The sequence below is a fragment of the Myodes glareolus genome, chromosome 14 (genome assembly GCF_982192425.1).
Source record: "Myodes glareolus chromosome 14, mMyoGla1.1, whole genome shotgun sequence".
Classification (NCBI taxonomy): domain Eukaryota; kingdom Metazoa; phylum Chordata; class Mammalia; order Rodentia; family Cricetidae; genus Myodes; species Myodes glareolus.
The window spans coordinates 56,962,092-56,979,612 of NC_142039.1; the positions used below are offsets into that span (position 1 = coordinate 56,962,092).

Sequence of the window (17,521 nt, forward strand, 5' to 3'; positions counted from 1 at the left end):
AGCAAACACTGGACTAGTCAATTATAGTTTCCGTATACCAACATGTATAATCCATAGTCAGAAGGAAGGATACAAAATCAAGAAACAATTTCCCACCTATTAGATTAAAAATATCCAGTTGTTTTGGGTTTTTTTTTTTTTTTTTTTTTTTTTTTGGTTTTTGAACCTGGATCTCAAGGCACGTAGCCCAGGCTGGCCTTGAGCTCTCTACGTAACAGAGAATGACCTAGGGCTCCTGGTCCTTCTTCACCTACCTCCCAAATTCTGGGATTATAAACATGGACCACCCTGCCCAGCACTACTGGGTATAAATTTTAAGTCCTCTAGCAAGTGTGTAATGCCACAGTTTTAACAAGATTGATATTTCACTTTTACACAATGTATGTAAAAGAGCGATTCATATCACTCTGGATTCTGTGTGCAATGGAGGCCAAGTAAAAAATACCATTCCTGTGTGTAGAGCAATGGAAAAAAAATACCGATTGAATCTGGAATTCAAACAAGTTTCGAAAACAATTTAAATGCCTAGTTTACGCATTTCTTCCTCTACGGTATATATTTTACCCACTACAGAAGTTGTAACTAATTCTTGTATAAATTGAGCTTCTTCCCCAACAGACTGATGCTTCCAATCTACTTCCTGAGTATTATGCTAAGCCAGAATTTATCAGTTTATTCTCTCCTTGCCCCGGAAGTACTCCTGAGATCTAGAGAAAAGAACACGACCTTGCTCTAGAAAAACAAATCAAACTAAACCCAACACTAACAGAGAGATACACAACACCTCAACAGAGAAGAAGAGAAATGGTGAGGTCGAAACGCACTGAGGACTGGAGATGCAGCTTGGTGGCAGCTCCGTGACAGGGAGCTTGTCTAGTGTGCACGAAGCCCTGGGTTCAATTCCCGGTGCCACAAAAAGACAGAGAAGAAAGAAAGATTTAAAAAGCAAAATCCAGCTGCACTTGTTCCATGGGGAAGGAGGGGAGAAGGAGGTGGAGACCCCCGAGTAAATCCAGGCCACCTCTTGCACAAAACCCCAGCCAGGACTTAGGGACTTGGAGTTTCGTGCTGAAGAGAGTCTGCCAGACTTAATGCATTTGATAAAGATTCTGGCTTTTCATCTTCAGTCTTGCTTTGCTATATTAATCCAAGAGTTTCAGGAATACGAGAAACAGTGGCAATAATTCAAAATTTTTCATTATCTGCTCTTGGCTGTGTCTTCATTTGTCACAGCTGCCGGGCTGTAATGAAGAAGCCGCTCTGTCCCCTGGTACAGATTTGGGGTAATTCTTTCTCGGCACGTCTTTCAATCCGAGATTTCCCTGACAGGAGGAAAGGTCTAGGCTCTTTCTGACCAGGTAGCTGCAGACCATGTGTGTAATACTCCCCACATCCAGACTATCTAACCTCTGGTCCATCCAGGTGCCTGGGTCTGGAACCTCTAAGACCGTAGCCTGAGACCTGAGAGTCTGAGATGTGCCAGCCCCTACTGAACCCCAGGTTCAGTCGCCAGTCTCAATAGACCAATGGAGAAATCCAGCAGAAAGGGGCAGAAAGAAGAGATTTATTCAATGTATCCACACTGAGAAGAAGAGCCAAAAGATCCAGTGACCCTCACCCTTCACCCCCGTGTCCAGTCTTGGGGTATCCTGACATGAACTTGAAGTTTAAATAGAGGATGGTCCTGGTCAAGGTGTGGTCCTACCCATCACTATTGTCTCCATGACAGTCTGGCCTGCAAGGTGATCCAGTAAGAATCCTGTGGAATCTCTTCCTGGGAGGCAAGGTGTTAACATCAGTTCTCATGGGTTTTCTTGCCCCAGCAATGAGATTCCTGGAGAAATTCTGACTTCTTAGGGTCCAGCTCTTGAGGTCCATTGTTTTTAAAAGTCTGAGAGCCAAAATGATGAGCAGAAGTGTCTTCCTAAATTATCTTCATTCCCACCACGATAGTGTCACCTGGACCTTCATCACATCAAATAGAATCACTTCCTGGGGGAAAGGGAAAGGGAGGGGAAGACATGATTCCACAAACAGTCACAGAAGTCTGAAGGCCAGGGTCATTCATTGAAAGCAAACCTTGTAGTGGAGAAGTCCAGTCATAAGTGAACTACAGGGGTCACTGTAAATATTCATTCCAGAATTATTTTCCTTATTCCCTCTGTGTTCACTACTTCACCTACTTCATCAATCTAAACTCATCAGTATAAAAAGGGAACGGCCCTCAGTCACGGCTGAGGATCTCAGTGTATCAGTTCGCGGGGCTCCTCACAGGTTTGCTGGGCAGGATCAGCAGGAAAAGGACTGTTTGTCTTGTAGATGAGTCACTCAAGGGGAAGGCTAAGGCCCAGGTTCCCATTTTCATTATCACCAAAGGGCAACCTTCCTGGTCTTGGTAGAAAAGTTTAAAAATGAAACAGGCAGAGGGAAGCCGGTGACTGACGCTGTAAAGGTGATCTGCCCTCTTGCCCACGAGAAGTGAGATCTGCGTAGGCAGGTCCCAGGGATGGGTACTGATCGGCTTCTCTTCCTTCTCCCCTTTATCCTTAATATAAATCCATATGGAACAGTCTTAGCTTCAAGGTTCTCCTGAAATATCAACTAGATGGTGTTACTTAAAAACTGACACTATCTGTCAATGCATCATATTCTTTCAGGTCATCTAGGGGTTCGGCATATATGTATTTTAAGATTTATTTTTACCTTCTGTGGGGTTAGGGTAGGCGGTGGTTGTGTGCCCAAGTGTGTGTACATTCTTGTGAAGACCACAGCTGGAGTTACAGGCAGCTGTGAGCTGCCCAGTATGACTGCTGGGAACCTAACCCTTGTCCTCTGGAAGAGCATCAGCTGCTCTTATCAGCTGGGCCATCTTTCCAGCCCCTTCATTATTACGCTTTATCTGCCTCCCCATCCGCAGAGGCACAGAAGACTAGGTCCCTTTGCCTCATGTGGCTCCTCTTTCTCCCAGGCACCCAGAACAGAGGCTAAAGGTGGCAGGGACATCTGCTCACTGACTCCACCACAAGCTACTAATTATACAAACACAATATAGGTGAAATCAGACGTCCTTCATTTCATTAATAAAAGAATTTAAGAATGGATTCAAACAAAGACTTGAGAACAATTTTATTAGCATTTAAAAGAAAAAGACCCAAGGCTTCCAGGCTACAAATCTCAGCATCTATCCAAAAGATGAAGATAGAAGAGACAGGGGAGAAGCTGTGCTACTTAAGCCAGCATGGAGGTCAGGCACATGGATAAGCAACCACACAGCAGGGAGGCTTTAGGAAAAGAGTGAGGAAGCCTGTCTTAGGGTTTCTATTGCTGTGAAGAGACACCGTGACCACCACAACTCTTACAAAGGATAGCATTTCACTGGGGCCGGCTGGCAGTTTCAGAGATTTAGTTCATTATCATCATGGTGGAAAGTATGGCAGCATGCAGGCAGACAAGGTGCTGGAGAGGTAGTTGAGAGTTCGACATTTGAATCTGCAGGCAACAGAGGAGACTGCCAAACTGGGCGTGGCTTGAGCATCTGAACCCTCAAAGCCCGCCCCCAGTGACATACTTCCTCCAGTAAGGACTCACTTCCTAATAATGCCACTCCCTATGAGCCAATGGGGGCCACCTCAGAATCATTGGTTTTGGCTAGTACCTGTCAAAATAGACAAAAACAGAAAGGAAAACTTATATCAGGCCTCAGAGAGGTGGGCAGACCCAGCAAAGCCTCATGGTAACTCAGAGGTCTCACAGTAGAAGAGAGGAACCCTGAGAAGCAGGAAGTGTAGCATCTCATTAGAGGAAAAACTCATTCTACTTAGCTCTTTAGCTTGGCTTAAGGCCAGCCACCTTCCCAGGGTGATACTTTGACCAGATGATTGACATAGCCTTCCCTGGAATGTGAAGTCTCCACCCAGGGCTGAGATCTTATTCTCTTGATCAGAAGCTTTTCCATAATGGACCCTTACTGCTACTCTAACTGGTACATAGGATAGAGTTTGTGGCCCTAGATCGAGATAGAGTAAAATAAGAAGAAGAAGAAGAAGAAGAAGAAGAAGAAGAAGAAGAAGAAGAAGAAGAAGAAGAAGAAGAAGAAGAAGAAGAAGAAGAAGAAGAAGAAGAAGAAGAATAATAATTCGGGAGCACGGACAAGGGGATAGGTGAAGGATTCTTTCATCACTTTCTCAGTCTGATTGAAGCCGCTCACCAGCTGAGAATCAGGAATTCCAGCACAAGGAGGAGCTGGAGGGATGTTAAATAGCAATGAACTTAACACCTACACAGACATTCCTTCAGGTACAGCCTCCCTCCTTTCCCAGGTCTCTACCTGGAATCTAAAGAATTCAAGAGGAGACTCTGCTTATAGCAAACACATCATAACTCCCTCGGCTACTCTCACCTAGGTGTTAGCTTAGCAGTGTGACCTCAGCCAGTGTTGGAGATCGTCCTATGGTCTCACCTAAGTCAAGATTCCTTTCCAAATCAAGGGATCACTTCAGGTTTGCTGTGGAGACAGTGCAGAGCTCTGCTCTGCCCCTGCTACTGGTGAAAAAAGTCAGCAGAAAGTTCCTCTTCTGTCCATATGATTCATTCTTTTGGTCACTTATTTAAAGTTTTCACTTTGAGCCAAGGTTACAGGCTAGGCTCAATGCTGCGGTGGCTCTCTTGACACCCGATCCCTCCTCTTTGGCGATTACAGGTATGCACCATTACACCTGAATACATCTATATTAGCTCAGTAACTTCTTTATATTTACAATGGGAGCAGAGAGAGGTACTTAAAACTTTCTGTGAATGTGAGACGCCATCGTGATAAGGCTTTCTCCAGCATTAATTTTGATCCTTAAACACTTAATTCTCAGGTCCCTGTGTTCTCCCATTTAGTGTGACTTCTACGACTTGATTTGGTATAAATGCATTGTGTAAGATTTATTGTATGAAAGTCAGAAGTGTCAGACTGATTTCCATAGTTTCTGGGTTCTGAAGGGTAAGTTAAAAATTCATAGGGAAAAGGCGTGCCCAGTTTCTTGTTGTAAATCGAGTAACAGAGAGTAGAGTGAGTGCTGGAATGTTGTGCCTGTGAACTGAGCCTTGACCAAAGCCTGCAAAAAGTTTTTGGACTATGGTATTTCCCATAGATCTGTGCTTAATTATCAATACAACTGAAAGATTATTTCTCCATCAAGGCACAGATGAGAGGGAAGAACAAGAATGTGTCTTCTTTACAAGCCAAGGCAAAGGATGATGATCAACAGCCAAAGAAAACTAAGGTGACAGAAAATGTCCTCTGCTGTTAAGCCTCTGTCTAATTCCTGGTGAGCATCATGTGCATAAGAGCATAAACACAGGAGCTAGAGGGAGGAAGCAGGAAAGAAATGTCTGTGGAGGGTCAGTAGACTGCCATAAATAATGCTCAAATAGTGAGTGGATGGATGATGGATGATGGAGATGGATGGATGGATGAATGGGCAGATGGATGGATGGATGGATGGATGGATGGATGGATGGATGGATGAATGGATGGATGGATGGGCAGAAGGATGGATGGGTGGATGGGTGGGCAGATGGATGGATGGATGGATGGATGGATGGATGGATGGGCGGATGGATGGGTGTATCTGCACAAGTGAGAATGACATGAAAATATAGGAAGGAAGAAAGAAAGAGAAAGAGAGAGAGACAGAGAGAGAAAGAGAAAGAAAGAAAGAAAGAAAGAAAGAAAGAAAGAAAGAAAGAAAGAAAGAAAGAAAGAAAAGAACCAATGTGATGTCAGATGTGTAGCTCTTTAAAGTTTTCTCTGAAATGAAAGGAACGGAAGAATGACAGAGGAAGTAGAATGTGTTAGCTTCTCATTGATGCAACAAATACCTGAGAATGTCTACTTAAAAAAATACTTATTTTGGCTCATGATTGTGAAAGTGTAAGTCTGTTGTAGTTTGAATTAAAGTGTTCCCAACACACCCATCGCTTTAATGTTTAGATCCTAGTGGTGGTACCATTTTGGAGAGGTTCTGGAAACTGTAGGAGGTGGAGCCTTCCTGGCAGAAGCAAGTCAGTAGCAAAGGCTTTCAAGGGTTATACTTGACTCTGTTTCTGTCTCTGTTTCTTTGTTTGTGTGACGTCAATTGCCTCTGCCACACAATGAGCTAAGCTGCTCGGCCTGTCTGTCTTGCTATAACAAACCAAATATCATGAACCTGAACAAATCTTAGGTCTCCTAAATTGTTTCTCCCTGGCATCCTGTCATAGCAACAATAAAGTAATGGAAACAACCCATGGTTCCTTGGTTCCTTTCTGGCTTATGGTGAGGTAACACATCACATCAGGGGAAGCTGATGAAGCAAAGCTGCGCATCTTATGGTACCCTGGAAACAAAGAGAGAGAGAAGTTCTAGACCCTCAATCGTATATCCACAACGAAAAGGGTACATATTCTAAGATTTTTCCACTACCATATGTGTGTGTGTGTGTGTGTTTGTGTGTGTACTCAAACAAGGCATACAGATTGAACAGTAACAGTTGCTGATAACAAACAATAAAGAATTTATTTTAAGCTGAATGTGGAACCACATACTTTTAATACCAGAATTCAAGAACTTGGTAAGTTTGAGGTCAGTTTGATCTACATAGCAAGTTCCAGACCACCTAGGGCTACATAGTAGGACCTTACAAAAAGAAAGAAAAGAAGGGAGAGAAGGTGGGAAGGAAGGAAGGAAGGAAAAACAGAAAATTTTACTTTTGAACAATTCTTTGGTATACTTACACTTTCTAAAGACAAGAACAAATTTGCATATTTAGGAGATGGGTATATTTGTTTGTCCAGCACAATGTGATTGAAAGATACACTCATTTGATACTGATGTGCTAAAAAGCAATACAAGGAAAAACTAAGTAACTATAAGTTAAGGGAGTAACTAAACCATTATGTTTCTATGAGAGCAGGAAACTTTATACATCCAGGGAAACCCCTGCAGTCCCTAACAACAGTACCCTCACTCTGAGCTGAGGTGTTTGAGGCAGTACTCACTAGAACTGCATGGTGTAGCAGCATGGCCAATGCAAAGTTCACATATGTTGAGTTTACAACCAAGACTGCAGTAAAGCCATGCCATGCAGCACAGGTGAGTGCTGCGTGCAGCACTTTGAATTTACTGCACGCTCAGATTTTGAATTAATTTGTGATGACTACATGCTCCGAAACCTTTTTTTCTGTGGCCAATTTTCCCCAAATTTCTTATTTAGTGACTGAACTCTATATGACATTGTGACCCATAGTTTAAGAAACTTTGGTCCAGGAGGCTCGAGAGTAATCAATGAAATGATCAATGGCCAGCCTAACCTCTGGGAAGTGATCTAGGCTGGACAGGGCCAACACAGGAGGAAGGGATGATCTCACCAGTAGATGGAAACTAGGCTGCAAGCACAGGAAATTCTCCATGCTATCACAGCCTCAGGGAGCTGAGAAGCTCCCACACCCTTGTCTTACTGGTCTTCTCTAGGTTAAACAAGAGTGGGCACTGACACTTTCATACTTCATTCAGAGAAAGACCCTGGCCTCTCCTTCTTGCCCAGCCTTATGTAGGCCAGGAAGCTTGTGTGCACACTTTATCCCTATGGCCTTGTATCCAACTCAATCAAAAAAAAGTGAATGGCTGCCGTTAATTCTTTCCCCACCCTTGTGTGCTGCTGTATTACATGAATCTGGGATCAAAGACTGCAGTCATTATAAATAAAAGGGTACCTACTGAAATATGTTGACAAAGACCTTCCAGTCCCAGAAGAGCAATCCTTACAAACTGAAAACTTGGGGGTTTTTTTGACAGATTGCCAACGCTGCTTTGTTCGCATTAGAAGTATCTGCCAAGGAAGAAACCATGAAACTCAGTCACAAAAGATGGCTGTATAAGTTTAGTGAGAGATCTGTAAGTAACTCTGTGTGAATACTCGCTCTAGACAAATGGGCATTCTCTAAACAAGAATACTGGGAGTTTATGAGCCAGACACTCCTCTCAAAGGTAGAGAAAGGGGATTTAGAGACAGGCTCAAAGAAGTCTTATCTCCTGAAGAAAATTCCAGAGTCACAGAGAAGAGGATTGAAGCGCCTTGCAGGAAATAAGGTTAGAGGTGACAAACTAGGGCTGTGGTTCAGTAGAAGAATGCGTGCTTAGCACGCATGAACCCTTGAGTTCAATCTCAACATTAGAAAAGAAGAGAGGCAATGAGGAGGGGGGACGTCAGAAAAAGGAGTTGGGGACGGAAGCAAGGAGAAGAGAGGAAAGGAGAGAAAGAAGTAGAAGAAAGAGAAGGGGAAAGAGGAGGAGGAGCGGAGAATCTCTGGTAACTGAATCATTATCAGGCTCAGGGCTGGTGAATGCTGCCTGGTTCTGCACACCCTGTGCATCTTACAAGGAGGATGGGCTGCCTCCACCCTCTAGGGATGCTCTGATGGATTGAAGCTGAACTGAATCATGACCAGGTTTCTTTAAGTTATTGAAACCTGGCCGGATGTTAGTCAGGCCTTTGCTAAGCACCTTCCCAAGTACCACCCAACTCTCAAAAGCGACAGGAAGGAGCTCATATCATCCCTTTATATTGGTTAGAAAGTCACAGTTAAAAAGATGAAGGCTCCCTGGCCAGTGTTATATCTCTGGTCACCTTAATCTCACATTACATTTATTAACCCTACCTATTAGCTTCTGAACAGTCAGATGATAGTGACCATATAGGCGCCACTGACTCCCCTTCTAGAACCACAAGCCAAAATAAATTCCTTCTTCCGTAAGTCACATTCGGTCACGCTGCTATGTTATAGCAAGGAACAGTAGCTGACACAGGAGTTGGCGTGAGAGTAGGGGCTTTGTGAAGAACTTGAACCTGGTGCTTTTGGAGAAATGTAAAAGGCTTTGGGACTTTGGACAGGAAAGGCAATTAAATATTGAAAATGTAGCTTACGGGGCCATTCTGGCAGGAGACAGGAGACAAGAGCGCTGAGTGATGAGGGCTGTGGAAGTATAACTCCATAGAGTCCAAGGGAAGCAAAAATTTGAAAAGTAAGTGGGCTGCATATCATTCTTGAGACAGTTTAACAAAGAATCTGGCGGTAAGCTGCCCAGTGTGGGATCTGGGGATAAAACTCCGGTCCTCCGCCAGAGCAGCAGGTGTCCTCAAGCCGGATCTGAGCATTGCTCCAGCCTCTGACTTGCTGTTTCTTAATTGTGAGAAGATTCTTTTCGAATCCAGGAAAGGTGTCTTCTGTCACAGAAGGCAGGAAAAAAAATCAGAACATGAAGATTCATAAGGAGACCTTTGAGAAATAAGTAAAGCCACCTCAGCAGCTCAGCCCCCTCACCTGCCTGTGCCCGAATATCTCACCCCGGTTCATGGTAGGTTTCTATTAGTATGTAAAGTGGATCAACCTTAGATGGTGCATTTGGGAAACTTAGGAAAAGTGGAAATTTATAAAAAATATTCTTTTGGCACTTTAAGTATCGTTAGTGTAGTGAGCCCAAGCCAAAAATCTGGTCACGACAAGCTTCCGTTAGAAGTGACTACCGTTTGCCTTCTGCTTATCAACGTATCAAGCTGGCAGGCACCTGCCATACCAATGGCAGTGTCCTTGCACTTCCCCTTGGCATGTGGCCAGCACTCAGAAGTGGTGAGCCGCACACTTGCTACCATCAGCTGGCCAGCCCAAACCACAGAGAGCCCCGTAGGCGCCTTCTCCGCCACTGGTCACTGCCGTTCATGTCATTGGTGAAAATCCACAGACTTAGAATAAAGAAGAAAAACATTATCATAGTTTTTTATGGCTGAGAGCACACAGATATCTTGGGAAAATAGAGACAGTTTCCTCAGTGAGTGCCACATTGCAGGGATTTCCATTCTAGAGAAATTTCCAGCACCCTACAACCTTGTACCATGGAGAGGTTTGGCTTAAATTCAAATATCCCTTTGTCATATAAACAATACAGTATGGTCCGGAAGGGTTAGTTGTGCATGATCTGGTTACCACAGGTAACTTCAGAATCATTTGTCAACAAGCTTTCAATAATGATAACTCGACTTATTATTTATGTTATCATTTGAGCCTAGCAAATACTTGCTATAGATGTGAAGCAAATAGGTATGGTTTCCTGATTGGCTGCACACTGGTCTGAGGAGTCATTACAGACCAACCCAGACCCACACATCCTTGACAGCACTGATTGACTGCAACAAACACATTCAGTGGGATCTGCTAGGGGTTCGATCTCAGGATACTGTTATTTCTGAGATGGAATTCAGTGCAGCAAGAACAAGGCCACACCCCAACCTTGTCACAACATCTACTGTGTTGTCCGAAGTTCTTGTGTAACTCAAGCTACCTCAGGAAAAAAATTGAACAAGTATATTTATTTATTTACTATTTATTAATATACACTCATTAGCCTATTTTGACTGTTCTAAGGGAGGCTGACTCTTTATGTGGTATCAGGGTGACTATTTATAGCTTCCTTCCTCTCAGAGTAACATAAACACTGAGAAAATGAGGATGCCTCTCTCCAGTGGTACAAGAAAGTACGGGATGGGAGCACATGCCTTTCCCTTTCTGTCCTCAGCTTTGGCCTCAGTCACAGCAGCCCCTGAGATGCTGATACCCAAGAACCAGATTGCCATCTATGAACTTCCTTTTAAGGATGGAATGATAGCGTAAAAATAAATTCCACATCCCCAAACACCCAGAGCTGGCAGAAAAGAATGTACTTAATCTTCAAGTAATAAAGACCACCCAGTCTCTCCAGTCTCAGAGCTACGGAAAGGAGCAATTTGCCTGGAAACATTTCCACTGCCACCTTACCCAGGAGGGCATCCAGTATCTCTTCCATTACTTCCAACAGCCTTCTAAGACCGTGCATACCACCCTGAACTACAATCATCCTGAAACCAGCAGGCTGGGCTTAAGAAGACCAGAGAGTAGGAAACTTCAAGATTCATGAAGGGAGGCTTAACATGGCATTGAGAAGTAGTTCTGGCACCCCGATACTGACAAGAAAGCCAAGGCTGGGATTGGCTCAAGAGTAGGGTTCCTGTTCAGAGGCAGCTTTGTCATGGACATGGTCAGCCACCTCAATGAATCTGGAGGAGATTGTTTTGTGTTGAATAAACTTGTAATTTAATAATAAAAATAGTAAGTGGAGATCAGGCTGGGGATATGGCTCTGTGAATTTGTAAAGCATTTGCTACACAAGTGTGAGGACCTGAGTTCGGACTCCAATACTCATATAAAGCCATATGCAGTAGTAATCATCTGTGTTCCTACAATGAGATGGGAGGCCAAAAACAAGTGAATCTTCAGAAACTGATAGGCTGTCTAGCCTAGGATATGCAGCAGTGAGTAGGAGACCCTGTTCAAACTAGGTAACAGGCAAGGCCTGAGATCTGAGGTTGTCCCTCAACCTCTGTATACCTACATGGTACCTGTATGCCTGAACTCATGCATAGATCACACCACACATGGGGAGGGGGGGAGGGAGGAAGGGGAGAGGGAGAAAGGAAAGGAGGAAAAAGAAAATGACAGAAAGAAATGAAAGAGAGAATGGATCTCATTGACTTCTTTCTCATTGACAGAATTAACAAAACATAGCCAAACACTGTGACTATAATAATAGCTGACTCATACCTCCCTGGTACCTTCTTAGGGACCTATGCAATGGGATCAGCCTCCCTTGGACCTGATATACTAATTTCTAATGGCTAGCAAACCAAGGTTATAATGGCTTGGTTTGTGGCAAGGTACCACAAACTTGGTACTTTGACACCGAGTATCTATTTCCTCATGATTCTGGAAACTACAAGTTTGAGTTGAAGACGTCACTTGGATTGCTTATTCTGAGTCCTTGCTCCCAGTTTGTCCATGGTCATCTTTCCCCGGAACCTCACATGATCTGCGCATCAGTCTCATAATCTCTTTAGAGGACCTGAGTCATATCAGAGTCTACTGTACCAACATTTCTTTAACTTATTGACCTTTCTCAGGGTAGAGGTGAATAAGTTAAATAAGTTAGGTAAAAAGAAAGGAATAAAGAAAAAAAACATACAGATATACAATCACAGATAGATAGATAGATAGATAGATAGATAGATAGATAGATAGATAGATAGATAGATAAAATAAATGATAGGTAGGTAGGAAGACAGATAAATGTCTTATATAGTCATAGATAGACAGATAGTCACAAATAGATAAATAGATAAGTAGATAGATTAGAGAAACAGGTAGATAGATAGATAGATAGATAGATAGATAGATAGATAGATAGATAGATTGATAGAGGTCCTAAAGATTCTAGCATGTAAAATTTGGAGGGACATAGTTCAGCCTCTTAAGTTTAATTTTCTCGGAAATTTAAGATGTTATTAGCAAAAGAAGGGACATTAATGTAAAGCAGGCAAAGGCAGCAAGGCCTGCCACAGCTTTTCTGTCTGTGCCCACAGAGTCTGTGATGGGGCAGGTCTAGGGCCTCAGGAATGCCCACATATGGAAGGTTAACACCTTCAGTCAACAGGGCAGGGAAGGAATTTTAATGCTCTCAAATCATGCTGCTTAAATGTGTTCCATTAAATACTAGTTTCATTTGGGGATTTAAATAGATCTTACTGAAAAAAAAAGGATTATGTGGTTTAAAAAAAAAGAAGTTTGTGTTTTGCTTTGTTTGGAAATGCTTAACTCAAATTAGACAAGTTTCTAGACCACAGGACTTCCCAAAGCCTTTTAATATGTGAACGATTTTTGTGAAGCTCCAAGAATGAGCGTGTAATCTAAAAAATGTACCATCGCTCCAGACACACAGCAGAAAAAGCTTCTTTATGAAATGCTGTTCACATATGGGACATAAATTAAGTTTTGATTGGGTGATGAGGACAGGATGACGGCACAACTAGACGTCAAAATGGTGAAAGGCTGGCTTTGCCAATTCTACAGAGCTTTGGCCCGATCTCGCGCTGTACGGTCAAATGTTTATGTTCCTCCAAGGACCCTGTGTTGATATCCTAACTCTCAGTGTGATGGTACTTGAAAGCGGGGCCATTGGGTGGTAATTACGTCATGAGAAAACCTTTGTGCATCGGATGTGTGTGCTTATGAAAGGAATCCCAGAAAGAGAGTTACCTTGTCCTTTGTCCATCTGAGGACATAGTAAGAAATACTGTGTATGAACCAGGAAAGAAACCCTCACCAGACAATAAATCTCTGGCCACCTTCAGTTAACACTTCTTAGGCTCCCAAACTGTGAAGAAAAAAAAACTCTTTCAGTTGTGTGTCAGCCACCCAGCCTCTCCACTTCTGCTATACCATCCTGAACACTGGCATCTAACACACTCACCATCTTAACCTCTGCTCACAGACAGCAGGAGGCTTAGAAAGGAAAGAAGTGAGCCACCAGGGTTGGCTGCAGACAAGACTGAAGAAGCTAATCAGGATAGAAGCATGAAGGAGAAGTATAGTTCAAAACACTAACTAAGCAAATCAGTTTCAGTAAACTCTGGTAAGAATTGCGGTGGATCAATCTTGAGAGATGCAGCTGATAACTCGGGGCCTGGGAGGCCTACTGTGGTCATTACTGGTCCAATTGTTGGGAGAAAATACCTGACAAACGCAGCTTAAGAAAGGAAGGAGCTATTTTGGTTCACAGTCCGAGGGGGAGTTCATCGTGGCAGGGCATGGGTGGCAGCAGGGGCATGAAGCAGCTGGTCATGTCGCAAAGACAGTCAGGAAGCAGAAAGTGGAGAATGACCATGCTCTTCTTCCTTTCTCTCTTGCATGTAGTCTGGGACTCCAGCCCATGGAATAGGTTACCTACATTTAGGGTGAGTCTTCCTACGTCAATTAACCTAACCTTCTTAACTCCTTTTACGTAACTCCTCCCAGAGGCTTGTCTCCAAAGTTTTTCTCGATTCTGTCAAATTGACAATCGCCATAGCCCATCACACCTACCCTGAAACTCTCTGGACATCACTCGAGTGCCTGTGATAGACCAGAAAGACCCTTTCAACTGGGAAAGGTAGAAACTAGAAGCAGGAAGCAATCTAGAGAGAAGCAACCTACTTGTGTAAGCAGCAGGTACAGATGCAACACACATCCAATGACCCCAGCTGAGGTGTAGTACTCGTTCACATCCAGAAGCCTGAGTTCCACAGAAAGCCAGAATTGAGCTTCACATATCAGAGTTTACTTTCTACTTGTAAGCACGGGATGGCTCTGCTTCCTCCTGCCATGTCACCCGGTAAGTGAACTGGAGACTTCAATGACAAGGAGACTGACAGAACCGTTCTGACGTGTGGTAACTCCTATTAAAGGTTTACCTCCCAGGGAGTCCGCTAACATACACCAGGACTCAGATCCTGCCAGTGCCTCGGAAATCCAGAAAGTTTGCAAACACAGCTGACAGAATTCCTGCTTCCATGGTGCTGTGGGATAAATTGTTTGTTTAAGAATAATAGGATTGCAACCCAACCTTCAACTAAGAAGTGGGTTGATGTCCCTTGTGAGCAAACCCTTGTTATTCATCCCTATTCAGTTCAGCAAGGGATGAAAGGAGCTAGCTAAACTCCAGAAAGAATAAAGATGAATAAAAGTGTCTTTTCCATCCCAAGCATCAGAAATGCTAAACACATGTTTTGCAGTTCAATGGTTTTAGAATATTTTCCAACCTGACCTTTATAAATATTTGTGTGTCCCTCCCACTCCAGGCGGCCAATGACCTGACCACTGGAAGGAGTCCCAGGGGAGGCAGAACGAGGAAGTGCTCTCAAGTGTATGAACTAAGTATGCCCCAGAGTAAGTCAGCCTCCCTTCCATGCCCCGTGAGGATGTGTATTACCTCCTTTGGGTCATAACACTTCCAATTAGATGCTAATGAATAACAGTAAATTGTTCAGCATGAGGGTCAACAAGATGGCTCGCTGGGTGAAGGCGCTTGCTAACATATCCTGGCAATCTGAGTTCAACTCCCAGAATTTACATAAAAGTGGAAGGAGCAAATCAAAGTTGTCCACAAGGTGACACTCACACTTATTTATATCTAGACACACACACACATACACACTAAACACATACACACTACACATACAAAATAAATAAACTAATTACTTATCAACATGATCTGAAGAAGAAAGACAGCTTCCCAGTGTTGGTGTGTCAGAGGGCACGCCGGCCAGAGCAGGAGAAAGCTTCAAAGTCTGTCTGTATCAAACACCCCCTCATAAAGGTTAAGCAGATGAAGTGAGAATAAGGGATGATAAAGAAAGGAGAAACCTGGATCACACTATACACCCTTCTCCCTGACAGTTGGGTTGCTCTGAGTCTGGCTTTCAGAATACCCCACAAGAGCCTGTTTTACCCTTCTGCTTCTCTTTCTTGACCCAACACTTCCTTATCTGCCTCTTCTTGGCATTAATGTGGTGTTCCACAGTGCCCTCTTCCCGTCTATCTCCCATCCCAACACCACCCTGCCCTGCAAATCCCAGGCCATTCCCAGCTCAGAGCACACTTCCCATCTGTGACCCTGGTTGAGCACTCCCTTCCCAACGTCCCCCCTTCCTTCTGCATGAAGATGTATAGCCATTTTTTATCTTGTCTTACCACAGTGTGTGGATAGCACTGATAGCATGGAATCCTGCACCTTGGTTTGCTTGCCTTTTTACCCTAAATTCTGACCCCCACACAATGTCCAGTTATGGACATCTTCAGTCATCGCTCTGCTTCAGATTACAGTTTCATCGTGGTCCAAGCCCATGGTTTTAAATCCTCTTCCTTGCATCCTCCAAGTGTCTGCTGCACGTATCACAGATATCCCAATTCTTCTGCTTCCTAAACTGAAACCATTGTTTGCCAGAGTGTCCCTTGCTCATCCATGTGTTATCCCTAACCCGTGGGCCTCACTTGTCCATTGCCCTTGCTGCTTTCTAATACTGTTGCTCCCTGTCACACATAGAATACCAGATTTTCATGGATTCTGTATTGGGATTCTCTAGAGAAAAGAACCAGTAGAAGGAATGTGCATTGTAAAAGGAAATCTATTAGACTGGCTTATACTTGAGGGACTGGGTGATCCAACAATGACCATCTGGCTTTAGCACATGGGCCTTTGAAGATCCCATTCAAACTATGGTGCCTCAGATACCACTTGGGGAACATTTATTCCATCTAGCCAGATGTAACAGGTCTGGGGACTATAGTCCATCATGGCAAGGAAGGTAGGATGGCAGGATCAGGAAGAGGCTGGACACATCATGCCACAGTCAGGAAGGAGAGTGAAGAATGCCTGTGTTCAGCTCACCTCCTCCTTTTCTCTCAGTCTGGGTCCCCAACCCACAGAATGGCACTACTCACATTTGCGAAGATGGGGGGGTCTTTCTATCTTTAGTAACTAAATCTAGAAAATCCTCCACCCTTCTCTCTTTCTCTCTCCACATCCAGTAGAAACCACACACTACTCCCTGTATGTGGCTATCCTTGGGAGATGTCTCGTGGCTTTGACATCTTCAACTTCTTAGGGTCCCCACTGCAACACAGGCTTCACCTTCACAGCTTCATGTGATGACCTCTGAAGGCCTCCTACCTTCTCAGAGACGGTATTAAAGGACTTCCCCACCACATATTTCCCGGCCTCTGCATCTGTCTGAAATCATGAAAGAAGAATCTACTAGCTCCTCATCCTCGCTTCTTTCATGCCTCCAAACCCAATAGCACGTGGACAACACTGTCCACTCTGGCTGCCTGCTTGGGGTGATCTTTGGACCACATGTGCATCAGCTTTACGGGAACAAAGCATCCCTTAGGCCTCCAGATTTTACAAGTTGAAAGCTTTATTTGGGGGAGGTCTTCCCCAAAAACCCTTTTCTCATGGTAGAAAGGAGGCCTCTCCTTAATGGTGCTAACCTCCTTAACAATTAGTCTTTCTTCCAACACATGCCTGGGCTGTAGCATTGAGCTTCCTAATACTTTTTCTCTTAACTAGACATTTTGTATTTCTTTCTGCCCTGGTTACTCTTTTTCACTGTAGATCTGCCTATGAGTTCTGAATGACACTCCTACCACAGACTCATTGTGAGGCTGTCCTGAAAGTCCCTCTACCAAAGAATGTAGTCTATTATTTTTTAATTTAGCCTTGAGCAATGTGGTAGCTTGAATAAACATGTCCCCAGAGGCTCATAGGGGCTGGCACTATTGGGAGCTGTGGCCTTGTTGGAGTAGGTGTAGCCTCATTGGAAGAAGTGTGTCACTGGGGGTGGGCTTTGACATCTCGGATGTTCGTGACAGGCCCAGTGTGGCAGTCTGTTCCTAATGCCTGGTGACCCAGATGTAGAATTCTCAGTTTCTTCTCCGGCACCGTGTCTGCCTGCATGACTCTCTGCTTCCCACCCTGATAATAATGGACTGAACCTCTGAACTGTAAGCCAGCCCCAGTTAAATGTTTTTCTTCATGAGTGTTGCTGTGGTCATGGTGTCTCTTCACAGCAGTAGAAACCCTTACTAAGATGAG

General features: G+C 43.9%; 1 long non-coding RNA gene across 1 annotated transcript; it reads right to left on the reverse strand.

The window, feature by feature from the left end:
- Positions 1-1,543: 1,543 nt before the first annotated feature.
- Positions 1,544-9,247, reverse strand: LOC125397986 (uncharacterized). The gene is made up of 3 exons (XR_007231256.3): positions 8,952-9,247; positions 7,745-7,856; positions 1,544-1,992 (listed from the first exon to the last, which is right to left on the reverse strand). It is a non-coding gene; the product is annotated as an uncharacterized LOC125397986 (long non-coding RNA).
- Between the last annotated feature and the right edge of the window lie 8,274 nt (positions 9,248-17,521).